This window comes from Leopardus geoffroyi, chromosome C2 (assembly GCF_018350155.1).
Source record: "Leopardus geoffroyi isolate Oge1 chromosome C2, O.geoffroyi_Oge1_pat1.0, whole genome shotgun sequence".
NCBI classification, from domain to species: Eukaryota; Metazoa; Chordata; class Mammalia; order Carnivora; family Felidae; genus Leopardus; species Leopardus geoffroyi.
In genome coordinates, this window is record NC_059333.1 from 74732703 (window position 1) to 74751650 (window position 18948).

General features: G+C 44.0%; 1 long non-coding RNA gene across 1 annotated transcript; it reads left to right on the forward strand.

Annotated features, from left to right (window-relative positions):
• Positions 1-5902: 5902 nt before the first annotated feature.
• LOC123611074 lies at positions 5903-7836 on the forward strand. The gene is made up of 2 exons (XR_006718415.1): positions 5903-6092; positions 6264-7836. It is a non-coding gene; the product is annotated as an uncharacterized LOC123611074 (long non-coding RNA).
• The last annotated feature ends 11112 nt before the right edge of the window (positions 7837-18948 follow it).

Here is an 18948-nt window from a genome sequence, read left to right on the forward strand (position 1 = left end):
TGGCAACTTAGTTTTCTTTTCAGTGGAATGAGAATGGGGCACTTAGATGTGAATTTGGTGAGTCTAGGTAGCAAGTGGGCTTCTCTTCCTGGCAGCTTTACATGTTTTCCTTCCCTTGTGGTAACAAGAACTTGAACCTCCAGATTTTTGTGTAAGTGTAGAATTTATAGCAATGGTTTTGGGGAGTTTTCCAGTTTCCTGGGTCGATGATTAATGTGGTTTTCTCAGAGTGCATCGTGTCTTCTCCTTCTAGTCCTGCGGACTGCATGAAGGCGAGATGCTGTTTCTGCTTTTCCCTCTACTGACATGTAAAAGAGGGAGCAGATGCATTTTGTTACCCAACAGGGCAGAGGAAGCACCAGCTGCTGACAGATATGTTGGAAAGCAAAACTGGGCTTCAAAATGGAAATTTCCCAATAATGAAAACCACTTTCCTGATCCCAAACCTTTGTTGGCTTTACATTGCCGACCACGTCGTGCACAGAATTCTCTGCCTGGCTTTCCGTGTCTCGATCATCAGGCTTTCGAGGGCTTTGCTGATCCAATATCCTCTCCACCAGTAACTTGAGTCATGTGGCTTTCACTTACTTTTGTGATGGTCACTCTCCAATCCACATTTCTAACCCAGATCCTGTTGTACATTTCCAGCAGCCTCCAAAGCACCTCCAATGGGCTATCTTGTCGTTACTACAAATTCAAAATATCCTCATGCCCATCTATGAACTTTCCCTTAACCATGCTGCCCTTCCCATCTCTCTTATTTCTGTTTATGGAAGCAGGATCTAGCCCTAGGGAATCAAAACTGTCTTGGAAGATCCTGAACTTTCTCGTTCTATCATCTGATCTTTCACTAGGACCCATTGCTTTGAAATATCTCAGAGTTTAACAGATACAAGAAATCTTTTCCAGTTCATATAATCCTTACCATTTCTTCTTCTACTACATCAACAGTGGAAACCTCTCTAGATTGTATAGTTCATGAATCTTGCTAGATCTCCCGTGTAGAGAATGGTTTGTTAGCAGCACATATGCAGATGGGGTTGATAGGCAACATAGGTCAAGTATAAATGCGCGTATGTGTTGCCAAAGAATCTCACATGTGGTAAGCCTTCATTAAGAAAAATACAGCTTCTGGAATGAACAAAGTCATTGTCCTGATCAACTCTACTCTGATTGAAACACAACTGGATGCTTCCTAACGTACTATTATGTTATTGTATGCGCATTACCTTTCTGAGTTGTCAAAGACATTATCTTAACATCTCCCATTACTATTACATTTCTATCAATTTTCCTCTGAATGTCTAAGAATTCTTGCTTTATTTATTTTTATTCTATATTATGTGGCATATAAAGGTTCACGACAGTAATGTTTTCCTTATGAGTTGCAGACTTTGTCAGTATTTATCTAAATTTCACTTAAGTTTGTGTCTTTAAATTCTACTTGGATGGAAAACATTGCGATCCTTGTTTCTTTATAGATTGTGTGTTTACATGTGTGATGTATTTGCTAGCTTAGCTTTCCTTATTCTGATACTTTTCTTTCTTTGTTCTAGATGTATACCTTGGGAGAGCATATTGACAGAGTTAGTTTTTCAAATATAGGAGTTTAAGCCATTTATATTTATTGTCATAGTTACTATGTTAGTTTTTACTTTAGTCAAGTTGCTTATGCTTTCTGCGTGCTCTTTACTTAAAATTGTGTTTTTTGCTATGTTGTTTGTATTTTCTTTTTTCCTTTTTCCTGCTAATGATATGGAATGTATGGGTTCTATTTTTAAATTCTATTGGAATTGCCTTGATAATTTAAAACATATGTATAGGAACTTATATTTTTCTAATTATTGATTTTAAAAAATGTTACCTATCAAATGCACTGTGATTTCCCCCCCTTCTATCTTATTTTGCTCGGTTCCCTATTTTATTTATTTAACGTGGGATTTTAGATTCAGGCGTTACTTTTTTCCTCCCAACATATTGTTTTGTAAAAATTTTCAAACTATAGAAAAGTTGACAGAATTTACAGTGAACACTCATATACCCACCATCTAGTTCCCACTATTGCCATTTTACTTTTCTTGCTTTATCCTGTATCTATCCATTCAACCCCTCTTAAAAAAAATACATTTTGAAGGAAATTGAAGATGTCAGTATACTTCCCCCTAAATACTTCAGCACAAATATCATGAACCAGAGTTTAATGATTGCTTGCAATTTTTCCCCCTTTGAGGTAAAATTTACAGACGATAAAAAGCTCAAATCTTAAGTGTATATTCATTGAATTTTGATGAATGTATACCTGGTGGGGTTTTTCTGTTTGTTTTTATTTATTTTTGAGACAGAGGGAGACAGAGCGTGAGCAGGGGAGGGGCAGAGAGAGAGGGAGACACAGAATCTGAAGCAGGCTCCAGGCTCTGAGCTGTCAGCACAGAGCCCGACGTGGGGCTCGAACTCACGGACCGCGAGATCATGACCAGAGCCGAAGTCGGATGCTTAACCTACTGAGCCACCCAGGCACCCCAGGTGTTATTTTTTAACATTATTTTCTCTTTCAATAATTAATGCCTGTATTTAAAAACTCATTTACAATAATACTTTGAAAAAATTAGATGATATATTGATTGATTTCAGTAATCACTTTGGGATCTACTTCATCAGAACTTCTTCATTTCCTTCCCCTTCTCCTCCTCCCCCCCTCCTCCTCCTTCTTCTTCTTTCTTTTCTTTTCTTTTTTTTTTTTTAACTAGGCTTCATGCCCAGTGTGAAGCCCAGTGCAGGGCTTGAACTCACAACCCTGAAATAAAAACTGAGGTGAGATTAAGAGTTGGACACTTAGGCACCCAGGTGCCTCAGAACTTCCCCATTCTTTATTTTGATTCATCTCTCAATTGGCTACAGTATAAAATAAGTAATTTGTTTCAAAAAGGATTTGAGTGATGTACTTTTTTAGGAGTCTCTGAGTAGCTGAACATTTTCCTGCATTTCATTTAGACATGAATGACAACTTGGATGAGTTTAGAATTCTTGACTGGCAACTTATACTCAAAACTATAGCTGTGTCTCTATTGTCATCTGATGTTTGTTATAGGGCTAAGACTAGTCTGCTTTTTTTTTTCCCTGCCTGGATAATTATGAAATTCTTCTATTAGTCTTGAATTTGAATGTATCTAATAGTTGAAGTCTTTGAAGTAATTTTTCTGGGTACTCAATGAGAGTATTTGATCTACAAATATGAATATTTTATTCAGTTATGGCAGAGGTTGATAATGGTTCCCCCAATCCATATTTTCCTTCTTACTAACATAATTCTTGATTTTCATATGGGCACATGGCTGCTTGGAATACAAACTATATTCCCCAGACTGTTAAGTTTGGTGTTGCATTTCTGTCACAGGAGACTGACTGATGAACCTTATGGCTATATCAGCTTAGGAAAGTTTTCTTCTTTTATATTTTTGGTTATTTTGCTTCTTTTATTTATTCTGTTCTCTTTTTTGTTTTTTTGTTTTGTTTCATTTGTTTTTTTTTCTAGGAACATCTCTGATCTATGCTTTCTGTATTATATATTCTTTAAGTACAACAATTTTTCTCTCATTATTTCAATCACCTTGTCTTTTTCCTCTTCATTCCGTGGCAGGTTTTCAAGTTTCTCTTCTGTACCACAGCTTTTGACTTTTATTACAGTGTCCATTCTACTCTCTATTGCTTTCAATGAAAATTTTAATTAGGTATTGCTTTTTAAGGGTCCATTATAAATGGAGACTTGTCAGTTTTGAAAATTTTGCCTCCTCTGAGCCAGCACCCTTGTCATTAAGACTTCACAATCGAAAGGGGGCCAGTCATGTTGGTGAGGATCACACAGTCCCTCTGCCATTTACTTCCTGTCAGCACTGCTGACTGCTGTCTCTCAGGAGGTGGAGCTGTGACATGGCTTTCAGTGTCTTCCTTTGTCCCATCCCATCCACACCATGCTGGACAAAATGGTTCCACACTTTCTACCACATGGAAGGCATACTGTCCTGTACTTGTCCTTCCTTTCCCCAAAGTTTTTTCTTTTTCTTTTTCTTTTTTTCTTTTTTCTTTTTCTTTTCTTTCTTTCTTTCTTTCTTTCTTTTCTTTCTTTCTTCTTTTAATGTTTATTTATTTTTGAGAGAGAGACAGAGCACAAGCTGGGGAGGGGCAGAGAGAGAGAGAGAGAGGGAAACACAGAATATGAAGCAGGCTTCAGGCTCCAAGCTCCAAGCTGTCGGCACAGAGCCCGATGTGGGGCTTGAACTCACAAACCGTGAGATCATGACCTGACCTCGGACGCTTAAGCGACTGAGCCACCCAGGTGCCCCGAAGCTTTTTCTTTTTTATTCTTCTCCGGGTTGTTGCAGTGAAGATCTAGTGTAGAAGAAGTTAAAGCACTTAATTTCAATGCTTTTTTATCCACGAGTCTGTAAAAGACATCCTTTAAAATTGATCACGTCGTGGGAGTGTATATTGTATGCTACAACATTATTAAAAACAGCCTTTGTCTTTGTGGTGGGGCGGGGGAGAGAGGGAGGAGCACGGGACTTGGTGTCAGAAGACATACTCATGGATCCCAACCCAGTCACCTATAAACCATATAGTCCTGCTCGTAGGCTCTTCAGTTTACTCATCTGTACGAGGAGATTGGATTGAATGGGATCAAGTATTTGAAGCATTTTTAAGTTCTTAAAAGGTAAAAAAAAAAAAAATTGTAAGGAATGGCAGTCATTCTTCTGGGGTTCCTTCTCTTTTTTGCTTCCCATAGGCTGGGCCCATGGTATGGAAGGTATTCAATAAATCCTTGTTAGTTAGTTATTTGGAATGAATGTCCAGAAAATGCTGACGAATGCCTAAGGAGACAAACAAGAGTGACAGAGTAACTGAATATACTATTCCGCCTTCTTTCCTATTTATGTTGATAAGCTTTCCTTGAACCCGTGGCATTTTCTGCCTAGAAAGTGCCAGATTTTAGCAACCATTTTCTCTCTGGTCCCTCCTTCGAAGCTTCATTAACCTTTTCCCCAACACTCAAAATTTATTGTAAAAAGGTGTTCTTTTAAAGACTCTTTAAAATAAATGTAATTATCTACGGCTCAGTATCACTTTTAAAGTTGTCCCTTGATACTTTCTGGAGGCTGCAAGCTACATTTAATTTCCAAACATTCTTGGAAGTCATCCAGTAAATGCAGGCAGGGAGGGAGTGGCCAGGGTGCAGCGTGCTAGGGGATTGCACCGTGAGTTGGCCAGTATCATTTATTATAGGTAATCCAGCAGGTGCGTAAATAACTCCTACTGGGAGGTTTTCCGCTCAGCTTCCCAAAATGGCTCCATTTCAACATCCAGCAGTGACGCTGTATTCTCAGAATTGGATTAGCTAAGCACTGGGCAAGTAACATCTACTTGAGTGCTCCAAAGGAAAGGTTTGCTCCCACATCAACAGCATTAGTATGAAATAGGCTTCTGTTCATTAAAAACGGTAGGATTCATCAGCTAATTGAAAAATACAGTTGCTTGAAGTTCTTTGAAATGTACACATGTACGTTTCATGTTATGTAGTTCCGTCGTGCCTATGTGGTTTTTGAGCCCTTACTAAGTGTAAGGCCCTGTGCTGGGTGCTATGGAGGATAAGGAGATGAGTAAGACCACACCTTGGTTTTCGGAGTCCACACGTCGTTTGGGAGACAGAGGCACATATACCATCTGGGTATAGGACAGACTGAGAAATCAGAAATGTGAGCAAAATGCTGGTGGGTTAGAAAGAAAACCTTGGAGGTACCTCTTGGTAGAAGAATTCAAACAAGGCATCTTGCATTCATTTATTACACAGACGCTTAGTGAATGCCACGTTAGTTTCCTGCACCATACTATGAACACACAGAGGGCCAGTTTTAGTTGTTTAATAATTTACAAAGAATAAAGTTCAACGGGCAGAAAAGGGAAGGGAGGGCATTACAGAGGGCAGGAATTGAGTTGAGGCATTGAAGTTGCATGGCATGCCCAAGAAATGGGGAGGCGTCGGGGTGGCTCTGTGCCAGGCTGAGTGGATGGGAGTGGGCGAGGGTGGGGCTGTAGTGAAGGTAAGGCTGGAAGATAAATCAGAGCAAAACTGCACAGGGCTCTGAACGCTCAGGAAAGGAACAATGAGTTTTCCATGGAAATCAGATTTTTATAAATTGAGTCATTTTAAAGTTTACCAGGGCTGGGTTATTTTTTTTTTTGGTTTTTTGTTTGTTTGTTTTGTTTTTTAGGTGTAACAGTGGGAAGTATGCTGGCTTGGAATCAGACCATGCTTTGAATTTGAGCTGTGTCATTCATCAGATGAATAACTTCACAGAAGTCAACTTAACCCTTCTCATACTCAGTTTTTTCATCTGTGAAAATGGCGTTTGTTCAGATAAAGTTAGAAGAGACAGGTGAAGGCGTCAAGGACATTGCCCACCTTTGTACGTACTCAGTAAAGGTTGGTTTTTCTCCTCCCCACTTCCCATAGGAAGGCTTTGGTAAAGAACACATGTCATTACCCTCATGGAGTTTCCAGCTTCGTTGCTAAGTTTTTTTCTCAACTTTTTCCCAGTGGGTCTCAAACCTGAGTGAGCGTCAGAATCCTCTGGAAGGCTTGCTAAAACACAGATTGTTGGGCTCCACCCCAGAGTTTCGCATTCTGTAGCTCTGGGATGGAACGAAACACTTTGCATTTCTAACAAGTTCCCAGATGCTGCTAATGCTGTTGATGTAGGGACCACACTTTGGGGAGCTCAGCTTTATCATGTTTTACCACAGGGCGGACCCTACTGGTTACTCACCCAACAGCCACCCTTCTTCCCTGCTGACATAGCCCTGAATTGATCTGTGTGAGCTGTCAGTGAGGAGCCCGGTGTGGGGCTCAAACCCACGAACCGTGAGATCATGACCTGAGCTGAAATCAAGAGTGGGATGCTTAACTGACTGAGCCACCCGGGCACCCCAGCACAGAAAGATTCTTTGATTTGTCTCTAATTCAGTGCCAGAAGATGTATGACGATGGGTCAAAAGCAGTCAAGATGTATGATGATGGGTCAAAAGCAATCATGGTCATCTCGGCTCCCTTCGCCACTCATCAATCTGAAGATGGGCAAGTACCCCAGAGTGTCTAAAGAGATGTGAGAATGGATTGGCTGAGAAAGACTCACAGGGAGAAGAGCTTCGGCCCCTTGCCCATTCTTCCTGAATGTGTACATATCGCTGAAGTTACAGTAGTCATCTTGTGACCAAGAGAAGACAAACATGAGGAGGACCAACATGGCAGATGTTAAGACAGAAATACAGAAAGAACCTGGATCTCCTAAGGCGTCACTGAGTGAGCCCTTTGAGTTGCCTACCTTGACTTGTTCTTACATGAGAAAAATCCACTCTTCTTTTTTGAAACCCCTGTAATCCATTTGTTGTTACTTGCAGCCAAACACACTCATGATTGATACGACCTATTGCAGTTCTGTGATTTTGGTAACGTTGACCCCATGTCATAGATGAAGACAGCAAGGCTCGGAAAAAAGAAGTTGACATATAGTGGTAGAGCTTAGATTCCAACTCAAGTTCCCTGATTGTAAGCCCTTGGCATTCTCCAATGACCTATAGCCTAACCATTCTTATTATTCCTTCCTACCAAAATATGTATTATTCGTTTTCCCTTATATTAAGGAAGAAGGACTTGAGAAGTCCCATCTGTTCTGAGCTTTACTTGTACCTCTGTTGTCAGCCAGCTGACTTTCATTTCCTAATTAAGTAGTTAATTCTACCCACATTTACCTGTATATATAAATAAAACCTTTGGACTTTGATATACCCTTTTTGATACCCTTTTTTGTAATGGACAACCTTGCGTTTGTTCGTATTTTGTTCCTTACAGAAAGAAGCAGTTGAAATTAGCATTGTGTCCTAACTTACAAACGTGGGCTTCAGTTATATTCCTAAAGTTTGAAAGATCTTAAAATTCTAATCAAATACAAATTCTAGAGCAATATTAGAGATCTTCCAGAAAATGCGGTGGAAGCCAGACTTCTTTACAAACCAGTCCCAGCCTCCAACTCAGATACATTTTCTTAGCCTACCCACCTATTCGTTCATGGGCCCTCCCAGCTCTGTGACCTCAAACTGTCAGGCTTAGTGCCAATATGTTGAAGGGACCAGTCTGCCAATCATACTCACACATATGTCTATTCTTTCATTGCCTTATTAGTACAATATGGCCCTCTGAACCCCCAGGGAAGACTGAAATCCCATTTACTACTAGCTCTTAGATCAGAACTGGGTATTTATGAGGGAACCTAAATTAATTACCATCACCAACAATATTTCCTTTAGTGTATGGAGAAACATTATTATTTATCTCCATTAAATTACCTTAAGTCGTTCATTTACTTGGCAAATTTTTATTGAATGTTCTATATGCTAGAGTGATTGTCAGTGTCATCTATTCATACAGTTACTTATCCATGGTTTATAACGTCACCTTCATAGCACTAAAGGCTGGGAATTGGGTTATAATGCAGAGCAAAACCAGTGCGTATTGGTAAAATATACTAGTCTCACTGTTCATATAAGGTTAATAGAGTTATGTGTGCATATGTATGGTGGGTTTGCTTGTTTTTGTTACTATTATATGCTAATATAGGAACAACTGTGCTCATATATAATATATGCTATTGCTTGCGTCTTTCTACTACTTTTCTAGTTGAGGCTCCCGACCCCCACATCTTCTCATTTTCTTGTTGCTACTATCAGTAACAAGGTAAGGAATCAATTTGATGTGCTGTCTCCCCGTCTATTATAGAAGAAGGGATTGGTAGGTCCCAGTCTGATCTGAGCTTTCCTTGTGCCTCTTCCGTCAGCCACCCAGCCCCGGATGGTCATTACTAATTATTTAAGTGATGAATTCCGCCCACACTTATGGAGCAGAGTTCATCTAGTTTGGCACCTATTCAAAGTTTGGCCCTTCGGAGTAGGTAGAGTTTAATAAGCTGTCAGAAGGGACTCATGATACAGAAATAAAATGCACACAAATCAGTGACATATAGCACAGCAACCAAAGGATAAATATTATAGGAAAAGAGCAGATAGGAGGCCAAAGGTGAGAGCGAGGACCTCTAGCAGGAGAACCACAGAAGGCTTCATGGTGGGGGTGGTCTGTGCACTGGGTTGTTAAAGATCCAGTGAGATTTGGATACTTTGAGTCAGTAGGAGACCGTGGGATGAAATATGGAAGAAACTCTCAACTCTGTGCTTGAGAGGTCAACAAGCCTACCTGTGAGATGGGGATAACACTTCTCGGCCAAGTCAAATCCTGTTACAACAATGTGAAAGGGCTGCCCCCAACGCTGGGATTTGTCTGGAATAGCTCTCGTACCAAACAGCTCGCTCGCAGGGGCTTGACAATCTTTTGTGTGGAGGTTTGGGTGAAATGGTTTGCACCTTTGCTGGAAGGGGGTTAAACCATATCCTTCTGAGGGATGGAGAAAAGCCAAATTATCTGGCACTTGGAGAGTGCCCGTATATTCCCTGCTCAGAATGCTGGTGAGGTGTGTTTATATAATGCTGTTTCTTTAGCGAGAGTACAAAGGAGACAGGAGGAGGGGGCGGGGAGCAGACAGCAATAGCTCTCGGTGCTTGAAACCAGCCCCTTGGACTTCTCCAAATGTACAACGTGCTCCCCGCCCCAAGTTACAAGCAGCTGAATTGAATTAAAAAACAGTCCCTCCTTTGCTGCGACCTGGCCTGCCAAATTCTCAGCTGGCGTGAGTTTTTATAGCTCCGTTATAAACCCCAAAAAGTGAGGCATATAATGGAAACATTGACATAACTTGAACTCCTAGAAGCGGCTTGTGCCACTCTAATTATCCTTACGTTACATTGGCCCGGTTCTCGATTCTCTCCCTGCAACGGCGGCTCTGCCTAACTGTCCAGGGGGCTGGAGGTTTGAAGCTAGGGCTTGCTGGGGAATAATGAGATAGTGTCTGCTGGTGGGAAGCCCCCTGTTCCATACATACTAGCCCCTCCCTTTTCCCTTCCTTCCCTTGTTCTCCCCCTGCACCACCTCCCCCAACACCCCTCCCATCCAAAAAAAAAAAAAAAAAAAAAAGCAGAACAGTTCAGTTGGTTGTAAAAATTAATGAGTTCAGATACAGACTTGCCTTATTCCGGTCCAGCTGCGTAACCAGGGCGATTCCGACCAGCATTCTAGACGCTGACATCAGCTCCACACCCCGGTACAATGCTGCTCTGTTTGATCTCAGAAACAGATCAGGCTCCTGGGCTTTATACATCCTGCTTCCTCCCTACGTAGACTCATTTTATTACCCACCGGGAGAGCTCATCTCAACTGCTCTCCCCCTGGGCAGCCAATACCAGAGAATCGGGCACTACAGCTGACTCTTCTCTTACCAGCTGGACACTTTTATCCAGTTTTCCTGGTCCTCTTGGAGGATCCCCACCCCACAGGCGCTGACAACTGGTGGAGGATGAGCGTGATAATGATTTCACCACTTACCGTTTGCACAGCACTTCATGATTTTACAGGCACATCCGTGCCCTTGTCACAGTGGCCCAGGACCACCCTGCAGGGAGCTGGTACACCCATTTTATAGACGAAGAAAGTTAGGGAGAGCCAGTGAGTGGCAAAATCGAGAACAGATCACAGGGTCCTTGACACCAAGTCCAGGGCTCATTCCAGAGACTCCGGGTGTATATCCCTGGGTTAGGCACCAGACGAGGTAGATTTAGTTTCCATTGGTGAACTGAGCTGGAAGAAAGCCCTGTGGACCCACTTTCTCTCGGGCTCAGGGAGAGGGACAGTGACAAATCCACTGGAGGCTCTTCAAAAGTATATCTCGGTGGTCTTCATCTGTCACAGACTCGCCCTTCCACAGGAGGCTGCTTCCTCTTCAGCTGGTCCAAGAATGTGTCTTTCCCAGGGGGACCAGACATGCCTCTCGCTTATGGTGGTCCCGGAAGCACCAATTCTGAAGACGTGTTGTGAGCAGTGCCCCAGTGAGATTTCAGGGGAAGCTGCTAAAACAATGGCAAAACTCTTTAGAAATAAGACTTAGAAGTATGAGCCATATAGGCAGAACTCCCCTCTGGAGTTTGGAGAGGTCGTACGAGGTGAATGTTTTATTTAGCAAGTATAATTTAAAAGCATGGAGGTCTGTATTAGTTTCCTGTGGCTACCCTACAAAGTACCGCAGACTGGGTGGCTTAAACAATAGAAATGTGTTCTCTCACAGTTCTAGAGGCTAGAAGTTTGAAATCAAGGTGTCAGCAGAGCCACACCCCTCTGACTTGGAGGGGGGAATCGTTCCCTGCCTCTTCCTAGCTGCTGGCAGTGGCCAGCAGTCCTTGGTCTGGCCTCACATCACTCCCACCCCTGCCTCCGTCTCTGTCCTCACATGGTGTTCTCCTCTTCTTCTAAGACTTATAAGAGGTGTTAAGAATCCCTTACGTTTGTGGTGGCTCAGTCAATTGAGTGTCAGACTCTTGCTTTCAGCTCAGGTCATGATCTCAGGGTCCTGAGATCAAGCTCCGGATAAGGCTCTGCGTTGAGCGTGGAGCCTGCTTAAGAGTCTCTCTCTCTCCCTCTCTCTCTCTCTCTTTCCCTCCGCCCCTCTCCCCCATTCATGCTCTCTCTCTATAAACATAAAGGAAACTAAATAAAATAATGATAAAAGAAGAATCCCTTCTGCTTATTCGGATTTGTACACATGCTTTCGTACACATCGTAATTCAATCGGCAGAGCAACATGCAAATGACAAAGAATCCTAATTCCCATGTTATAGGTGAAGAAATGGAAATGAGGAGAGGAGAGGCCATCAGAGGAGGCCAGCCTCGCAGGAGTGGCTCTGGGAGCATCGCTCTGGCTCTTCCGTGGCTCTGCCCGCACTTCCCCCATGAGGGGTCTCAGACAAGTTAACCAATGCACCGAAGACCCCAGCTGGTTGGCTGGCTCGAAAGCCCACATTTGTTCCATCCCATCTTGTCTTTGGTGGACTTTAAACATAGCCCTCACCCGATCTTTGGCAGGGGTGCCAGGAAGCAAGGCCAGCGTAGACGCTCCTCTGAAGCCTTCTGGAGCCCAGCAGCTGAATCGGAAGCACAGCCTCGAGGCCCTCACCCTGGGTCTCGTGCTCTGCCCTCTGGTCATGCTTCAGAAGTCTCAGACAGCCTGGCTCCCTTTAAAGTTGCTTAAACTCGTGTTTATTATCATCTTCCATCATTTCTAACTGCCTTGTGTCCCTTTCTTCTGCAGAGTACATAAACTCAGCATGTTTAGCTCTTGAAATAGATTTGCTGTGCAGTCTCGTGGTACTTTAGTGGCTTAAAATGTGAGTCTCTCTGCCAGCCGCAGTGCTCACTGTTGGAAAAAGCAGGGCACCAGGGAGGCTGATGTTTACTCAATTTTAGGGGGTTTCGAGGCATTCCTGAGACCATGAAGATTATAAATATTCTGTCTCCTTGTCCCCAAAGCTGCTAAAGTACTCCAGAAATGACCATGTCTCAACATCTAAGCTACATATTTCAGATTGCCCCTCGTCCCCGGAAATGACTTCCATAAACAGCCTTCCATAAGCCACTGTAACGGTTCTGAAATGGGAACAACATGGTCACTCAACGCTAAAGCTCCCCCCGTCCCGAGTATGGACACGCAATGCTGTTTTCTGCCAAGGCTCTGATTTATGAGATGCTATATGAGTTCTGTGTTTAATACATGTGGCTGGCTGCCCTCACGGCACACAATTTGCTGGTATTCCCCCCCGCCACACACACACATGATTAGATGGATTACATTTATGTTGTATATTTATTGTTTAGTAGACAGGCAATCCTCACTCTGCACCATGGGGATGAACTGAAACACACCGCATCCTCCCTCTGCACGGTGCCTTGGTAACTTCAAAGTGAGAACACAGGTCCGGTCTGTGTGAGTTTCAGGGAACACAGTTCTGTGCAAAGCAAGGACACTCTGTCGCTGCCTTTAAATAAAATTTGGACTCAGGAATGTGACTATCGCAGGTTTCATTTCTTAAACAAGTGGTGAGTGCCCACGGGGCGCAAGGCGCCATGTCTGACTCTGTACTGAAATGCAACTGAAGCGGCCCCCACACTTGGGCGTGATGGCAGGAAAGGTCAGATTATGAACAGGAATGACTGAATGAAGGCAAGGAGGACAAAAGTCACAAGAGGCCAGTGCCGCAGGAGCTCAGAGGGAACATGGTCATTTTTTACCGGGAGGTGGGCAGGAAAATCAAAGAAGGCGTAAGGAGGAGTTAGCGTTTGGATTGAGCCTCGAGAGACGAGTGGGTTTTGGAAATACAGAAGAGGGAAATAGGAGGTAGGCATTCCAAGCTGAGCCAAAAATATGAGCAAACGCACAGGGGTGAGTGAGACATCTTGAACCCCTGGGCTGGGCAGTTATAATGATGACCTGGGGTGACATTGATGAAGGAGGGGCTTTCTGCTTCTAAAGTCCACTCACCACGGGCGGGTGATGGTAAGAAGTCACAGGTTAGGAGTCCTAGAGTACTGTCACCTTCATGGCCTTGCTTGATGCCTAGAATAAACCCGCAAAGGACAGAACCTGCATGTCCCCATTTTATAGACGAAGAAGCAGAAAAGCAGAGAGTCAAAAGGCAAAGACTTGTCCAAGCCTGGTAAGTATCTAAGCAAGGAGAACACAGGTTTCCTGAGGCCCAATCCACTCCTTGTCCAGTTGGGCCACACTGAGAAGCTGGTGCTCTTGACAGTTGTATTGGATCGACGGCAGACTGTCCAGCTTCACCCAATTTTGTGCACGAAAATACTAATGGTCATAGCTAATCTCTCCCTAAGAAGCATACAATCTAGGCACATCTAACGGCTTTAAGTTTTGTTGCTCCCTTATTTCCTCTATTCTTAGTTTTACTTTGAAGATCAATGTGATTGGATTTTAGAAAACCATTTTTTCCCCACATGATATTTTCAATTGTTAAAATAAATAAATAAATAAATAAATAACACTCCCACCAAGACACTCTCACTGTGGCGCCAAGCTGTCTTCCATTTTGGGGGGATTTTCCCTTTGTTTAGCCAGTAATTACCGCAGGCCTGTTCTCCGGGGCCCCTCCGGGCAAGGGCCGATGGGTCTCCTGAAGAATACTGACTCCACGTCTGGACTCTTCAGTCCTCTCAAGTTTACCATGAGCATCACAAAGAAGCCTCTCCATCAGTCGCTCTCTGACAGATCGGCATGGATTAAATCCCAATCAGGGTATCTGGGAGCGGGCAAGACGGGGCTGTCAGGAGGCCCACCCTGTGGGTCTGAAGACTTTGACCGAACAAACACAGTCTGCAAGGGCTGGGGAGCTTGAAAGTAACACTGTAAATGATCCCATCTGTGATTCTTGGCTGATTATTCCTCTGGGGCGGACCGAAGAGGAGGGGACCAGAAGAGAGGGTCTCTCTTTGCTTTAAACAAAATATCGTTACACTTCTAGCATCTTCCTAGTTTGGGGTATTTTCCAAGTGAAAGTTCATTAGGGAGACACGAAAGCACGTTTTGCTAATATCCATCAAAGAGAGGGGCTCAGTTTCAAAGCACAGAAGAAATACAATAGTGTTGAAGCAAACTACATGAAAAAGATCTTATGGCCCTGAGAAGCAAGAGAGAAGCAGAGACTGGTGACTTGGGTTGTGTGTGTGTGTGTGTGTGTGTGTGTGTGTGTGTGTATGCATGTGTGTGTTTTAAGCCAAACTTTATTTAGGACAAAATAAGTGAGTCTCAGGAAAACTGGTATCTCCTGGACTGTCTCTTATTTACGGGGGGCAGCCTGAACTAAACATTCTGGAATGTTTGTAAATGTTTGGGTTTCGTTTTCCATATTTTCTCCTGTTGGCACCAAATCTGAAGGGCTCAGAGCTCCTCAGACGTGGTTCTTACCCACAATGATGACTATTATTAACACGTATTGATCTCGAGGATATGTAGAAGCAGGATTAAGTGCAGATCCGGAGCCCAGGGATTAGGTCTGGCTGGTGAGTAGAATGTAAACAAGGGATGTCTGAGCGGTGGGGTGCGGGAGAGGCTCTTCAGAGGTCTGGGCTGGGGAACAGGGTGCCTTTGTGTCTGTCCCCAGGCCAGGGAGCAGGCCCACATGCTGGTGTGCATTTGCTGGGCTCCCTGGCTTGGTCATTCGTCTGAAGAGGGTTAGAAGAATGTCCCTTCCTGGGGCTGTCCATGGGTATGGCATAGGTCCCGAGATAACATGCCCCTTTGCAAGAGGCACTCATTCGGTCCTAGCAGAAGGATACTTTCTCTGATCTTGTGCTTTTCTGCTGAGGAAATCCCGGCTGCTCTCCGAAATGCTCCTTTGGGGAGCGGTTCTCCTCCATTTTGGAAGGACCTGTCTCCTTAGGCTGCCATGGGAAGAAGTGCATATTGTCAGTGTTTCCATCTTTTATTACTGCGAACCTCCCCCAAACACTCCTTTCAAAATAAGGCAATGAAAAGCTCAGGAAAAAAATCTGCTTTAAGAATTCAAGCTACAGGGGCGCCTGGGTGGCGCAGTCGGTTAAGCGTCCGACTTCAGCCAGGTCACGATCTCGCGGTCCGTGAGTTCGAGCCCCGCGTCGGGCTCTGGGCTGATGGCTCAGAGCCTGGAGCCTGTTTCCGATTCTGTGTCTCCCTCTCTCTCTGCCCCTCCCCCGTTCATGCTCTGTCTCTCTCTGTCCCAAAAATAAATAAACGTTGGAAAAAAAAAAAAAAAAAAAGAATTCAAGCTACAGCTCTAGGTAACACTGAACCAGATCCCAGCCGGAGGATTGAGACTATGGAGCATGCCATCAAATGGACCTGCTCTCACCCGGCTCGTGAGGCCCGACTGGAGACAGAGCTGGTCCATCTGGAGTTCCCAGGGTTCATGGTTTCATTTAGAGAGTCCTCTAGGTCAGGATTGTCACTCGGCGCTGTTGATCTCAGTAGCAGGGACACAGGGCATGCGCACCTGAGCCTTGGTGCTGTATAACAGTGGTTATCATCACTGGCTTTGGAATCAAAGTCACGGGTTCAAATCCCAGCTATGTTTGCTCAGTTTTCTCATTTGTAAAATGCAGATAATATCATCTACCTGGGAGAGTGGCTTTGAAAAATAAATGTGATAATATTTGTAAGTGGTTACTTAGCACAGTGTCTGGCACATAGTAAGTGCCACATAAATGGTAAGTTTATTATTTCCTACTGTGGACTTTACCGAAAAGTGCAGAGATGGGGATATTAATATTTAGGGAGCACCTGCTCTGTGTGACACATCCTACAATTGTTTATATGGGTGTAGGGAGAACAGACTCAGGTATGGTGACTGCCGTTGAGTTAAGGTGATATCTGGTTCCAGAAGCTGAATATGGAAGAAATGAATGCTGTTTGTTCCTTCTTCTCCGATCTGATGCAAAAAGGCTGAAATGTGTGATTCTCCAGTGACCTCTTTTGTTCTTAGCCCATATGAGTGCTTAGACTTACTTGCTTTGGCAGCTGCGATCATTTTCAAGTCTAAGGAGAGAGGAGACTTTTGCCATCTCTTATGGCTAGGCCTTGGATCCTGCCAAGTTGCAAATCCGGGTTCGACACCCGGCAGGCAAGCCACTTCTCATCTTTCTGCTCCCAGCCACAGCAGAAATGTTAATGTTTTGTGAGCATTCAACAGGTTGCATGTTTTAGATCTGGGCAGTTTTTGATCTATATTATTCCTCAATAGAAAGTTAAAAAAAAATAGTAGTAGACACATTCTAAAGGTACCTGGGCTTTGTTGGGGAACGAGAAGAAGGGAGGATGTGTTACATGACAGGAAAGCCTTCCCAGAGGCGCAGATTGGGCTCCTGGGGGAGGTTTCAGTGTGAGCAAAGCTGTGGAGGTGAGAAACCACGTGTCACGGGCAGGAAACTATAAAGAGCCCCGTGTTGTTGGAGCATAAACTGGGGGGGGGGGGGAGGGAAGGAGGACAGGAGGCAGGAAATAATGGGCATTGGGATAGGAGAGGGAGGCAGGACTTTGCGTCTATGAAGTGGGCTCTAGCCTGTGGGCGATGGAAGGCCTTGAGGCGTCTCCAGTCAAGGGGGCGAGGGGGTGGGGGTCAGATCTGCATCGTAGACAACAGTGTGCAAATGGCTCAACACCAGGGACAGGGAAGCCAGTTTTGAGGCCATTGCCTTTTTCCAGAGGAGAGATGGGTGAGAGTTCAAACTAAGATACAAGGTGTTTGTTTGTTTGTTAATTTAATTTAATTTAATTTAATTTAATTTAATTTAATTTAAGAGAGAGAGAGAGCAGGGGAGGGGCAGAGGGAAAGAGACAGAGAGGATCTCAAGCAGGCTCCATGCTCAATGAGAAGCCTAACTCAGGACCCGACCCCACAATCCTGGGATCATGACCTGAGCCAAATTCAAGAGACTGATGTTCAACGGAGTGAGCCACACAGGCCCCCCTCAGATACAGGTTTTTACAGAGGACACAGGTGCTTGAGCACACACACATATACGTATACCTTTCCAATCAAATTGAAGGTTATCATGTATTTTTTTTTTACAGAAAAGTCTATTTGAGTTTGGTAGGCACAAAGGTAGAATTGTACAAGAACACCTCATCTCACTCTTAAAAGATCTTTTTAATATCAGGAGATTCTGAGGGGGAGTTCCTGCTATGCACGCCTCCAATGTCAGAGATAGGCAACACACGTTTCATGTCTCTTGTATTAAAAAACTTTTCTTTTAATGTTCTTATTTATTTTTGAGACAGAGAGAGACAGAGCACAAGTAGGGGAGGGGCAGAGAGAGAGGGAGACACAGAATCCAAAGCAGGCTCTGGGCTCTGAGCTGTCAGCACAGAGCCTGATGCGGGGTTCGAACTCACAGACTGTGAGATCATGACCTGAACTGAAGTCGGATGCCTAACCGACTGAGCCACCCAGGCGCCCCACATGCCTCTTGTATCTTTGTTTTGGGAGACATTTGGGAGGAAGTAATTCTTCCTTATTTTTTTAGGGGTTTATATGTGGCTGTCTCTTCTCTGAAATATGTTCTGTTATCTACTTCCCTGGCGAGACACTAGTCTGGGGAGTGAACACCCATATTAGCTCATCTTTTCCACCTTTAGCGATCCACTTCTTTCTTCATATGTTCTAGAAGAAACTTTCGAGCAGCAAAATCGGTGAAGGGATTTTATCTCCTTTCCATAACCCCAGATTGACTGATGGGGTTTCTCACATTCTGTTTCTTTAAAAGAGGAGGCTGAAGGTTCCACTCATCCGTTCCAGAACAGTGGCTGGTGTGTGCTGCAAGCCAGGCTCTGATTAGCGTTGACCGGTGGCCTGGACTCTGGATGGGAACCGTGAACTTGGGGGTGTGGACTGAGAATAGCCATACATGAGGTCATCTACCCAAACTCGCATGTCTCAGAGGAACACTGTTCCCCACAGGGAAACTCTTCCCCGAAGGGGAGGAATCAATAATGAGGTACCGTCTGAGCCAGGTTGTTGCCACTAGAAGTTAGGGTGCCACGTGGTGTAGGAAGGTCCAGGTTCTAGGTCCGTATAAGCCACTTTTGAGGATTGTGGCTTTGGGCCAGATATTTTGCTTCTGGTAGACCCATTTTCTCCGTAAAAACAGGGTAGCAGACCTTACCATTTTGCTCTTACAGGTTGTGTAATGTTGGGGGTGGAAACATTTCGGACCCTGAAAAGCACATTTTGAAATTAATGGTCTGGTATCAGAATTTCCTCCCGGACATTAACCAAGGCACCACTGGAGCAGCTTTGATTATAATAAAGGAGTTTGAAGAAAGAAGCAGAAAGCATGCAAAATGCTCCCTCAATAATACAAGAGTATATAATGATGTCGTGATTATCCATCACAGGAAGATTTGTGGCAAATGTTTCCTG